The sequence below is a fragment of the Pipistrellus kuhlii genome, unplaced genomic scaffold, assembly GCF_014108245.1.
Source record: "Pipistrellus kuhlii isolate mPipKuh1 unplaced genomic scaffold, mPipKuh1.p scaffold_m20_p_12, whole genome shotgun sequence".
In the NCBI taxonomy this organism is placed as follows: domain Eukaryota; kingdom Metazoa; phylum Chordata; class Mammalia; order Chiroptera; family Vespertilionidae; genus Pipistrellus; species Pipistrellus kuhlii.
In genome coordinates this window covers 50,825,575-50,828,449 of record NW_023425427.1, presented here as the reverse complement: position 1 = coordinate 50,828,449, position 2,875 = coordinate 50,825,575, and the positions used below count along the sequence as shown (strand labels likewise).

General features: G+C 39.4%; 1 pseudogene; it reads left to right on the top strand.

Moving 5' to 3' along the window:
* Positions 1-1,258: 1,258 nt before the first annotated feature.
* Positions 1,259-1,919, top strand: LOC118716644 (annotated as a pseudogene).
* The last annotated feature ends 956 nt before the right edge of the window (positions 1,920-2,875 follow it).

Below are 2,875 nucleotides of genomic sequence, written 5' to 3'. Positions count from 1 at the left end.
TGCCATAGAGAACAGTGAGAACATTTCCCCTTTCCCTCACAGAAGGGGAATAAAAGTGACACCATGGGGCCATCATTGTGAGTGGTCACCAAATACAACAAAGCAGGTGCTTGAAGATGCCTCCACTGGCTCTGAATACACTTAGGCTTTGAGACGGCCAGGTACTGGATTTGTCATCTTCAGATCACACCCTTAAGGACCATGCAAATTACTAGGCAGGGACTTCAAATCTAGTTGCCTTTTTTACTTTGAATTGGAACAGCCATTCAACTAGTATTATAGTAACCAGCTGGGTTTTGACCAGGGTCAGTTTGCAGAGTGCTCTATTCTCAGAGGTGCTGAGTGGAGGTCAAACCCTCTGCACCCTCTCCAGCTCATTCCCTTCCCAGCATGTGTTCCAATATGCCTTTTATAAGCACTGATAGTTTTCATCATTGATTCCCCCATTCTCCTGCTATCTGCCTATAGTAATCAACCTTTAGTTCAATAAAGTGGTCAACTTGGTTGTAGATGCAGACACTCTGAGAAGCTACAGTAGAAAAAAAAAAAAGAGAGAGAGAGAGAGAGAGAGAAAGAAACTGTTTGGATGAGACAAAGAAGTAAGGATAGTGGGTCCTATTAAGGCAGATTTGAGTTTTGTAGGGGTACCTTCCTTAAGAAAACAGTTCGAAACTGCAATTATAAAAATAAATACAAAATTGGTAATTATGAGAGAATACATACAAAATTACAAACTTAAAAGCTCATATACCAAATAATTACAAACCCAAAAAGTGATAAACCATATTTTATTGATTAAATATTTTTCCTACATTTTGGCTGCATTATTTTTGCCTCTGAAAACAAGTTTTTATAATATCATTTTCTATAGAGAAAATAGTTAATTCAATCTTTCCCTACCATGACCTACCAGCATCTGTTCTTATTGATAGCTTAGGTGCAGAATACATGGGCACTGAACGTGCACACCGTTTTTAATACTGCTACAAACTTGTTCCCTACAAATACAGGAATACTAATAAATTCTACTTTCTCTGATTTCCATAAAAATTATGCTGCTTTTATAATTACATATTTTTTCTATGAAAGTATAAATTTTAAAGGGGAGAACTTCCATTTTGATGAGAAACCAAAATAAATAAATACTTAAAGTTTTAGATGCATATTCATCAGAAGAATTTTTCATAGACAAATTTTTAGTCTGTATGTTCAGATTGTGTTTATCCTCCATCAACCTTATATTCCCAGTGCTGAGGGATGAAAGCACTTTAAAAAAAAATTATTATTCCTTGTCCGGACCTGGTGGAGCAGGAGGCGCCATCATGGGAGTTGACAACCGCCACAACAAAGACCGTTAGGTCCGGCGCAAGGAGCCCAAGAGCCAGGACATGTACCTGAGGCCGTTGGTCAAGCTGTACAGGTTTCTGGCCTGAAGAACCAACTCCACTCTCAGCCAAGTGGTGCTCAAGAGGCTGCTCATGAGTCGCACCAACAGGCCGCCGCTGTCCCTTTCCCGGATGATCCGCAAGATGAAGCTTCCTGGCCGGGAGGCCATAACCGCCGCGGCTGCAGGGACGATCACTGATGACGTGAGAACCAGGAGGTGCCCAAACTGAAGGCGTGTGCCCTTCGCGGGAGCAGCCGTGCCCGGGGCCGCATCCTCAAGGCTGGGGGCGAGATCCTCACCTTCGACCAGCTGCCCTGGACTCCCCCAAGGGCTGTGGCACTGTCCTGCTTTCTGGTCTTTGCAAGGGCCCCGAGGTGTACAGGCATTTCGGCAGGAACCCCCCACAGCCACACCAAACCCTACATGCGATGCAAGAGCTGGAAGTTCAAGCGTGCAAGAGGCCGCTGGGCCAGCCGCAGCTACAAAAACTAACTCTGAATCCTATCATGTTATTAAAGAGGTTTTGGACGCTAAAATAAATAAATAAATAAATAAATAAATAAATAAATAAATAAATAAATATTTTAAAAAATTAATTATTCCTTCATAGGATCTCTGGTTCTGATGCATTATCTCACAAACCAGCGGGTCCTCAGAGAATTCCTGGAAGTCATTGCTATGCAAGGGCAGCAACCAGTGATGGAGTTATACATGGGAGGAACTGCAAAATACATGTCTGTCCCTTTCATACAAATGGAATGTTTATGCAACTAAACTTGTTTTAGTTTCTTCAGGGTGTTTAGGATCTTCAAAATGCCCTCAATCACTGCAGAGATATGAAGGGAATAGACAGAAGTTTAAGTCAAAAGAAAATGGAATCAAGCTAAAAGATTTTACTTTTATAAATTTTTCAAAAATATAATTCGGTTTAAACACATTAGTAGACCCCTCTCAGACATAAATCATTCTCTTGGGCACTTAGAATAATAATTATTTTTAATGTAAAATTTTTATTAAAGACAGCTTTCCTTCTTCCCATATCATAAATGTATATTCTAATGAATTTCTATGTGTACAGACTCATATTACTATCATTCAGATATAAAACATGACATAATCACTTTCCAAGAACACCTCTTGTGCCTTCTCCATCACTCTCCCTGACACAGTTAACCACTAGGTTGACTGCTAAAGTCATCATCAGGTTTAACTGCTCTTGAATTTTATATAAATAGATTCATACAATATGTATTTCTATGTCTGATTTCTTTAGTGCAATATACTTGCGAGATTCACTTACATTGTTGCATACTGTAGTCCCTTCATTTTCATTGCTGTATAACATTCCACAATTTATATACTGGTTGTATGTTTAAGAGCATTTTGGCAGTTTCCAGTACAGTCTATTACAAATAATGCTGCTATGGATATTATTTTAAATGTCTTGAGCTGTAGAATGAAATTAGGATGATTATACATCTAGAGTGA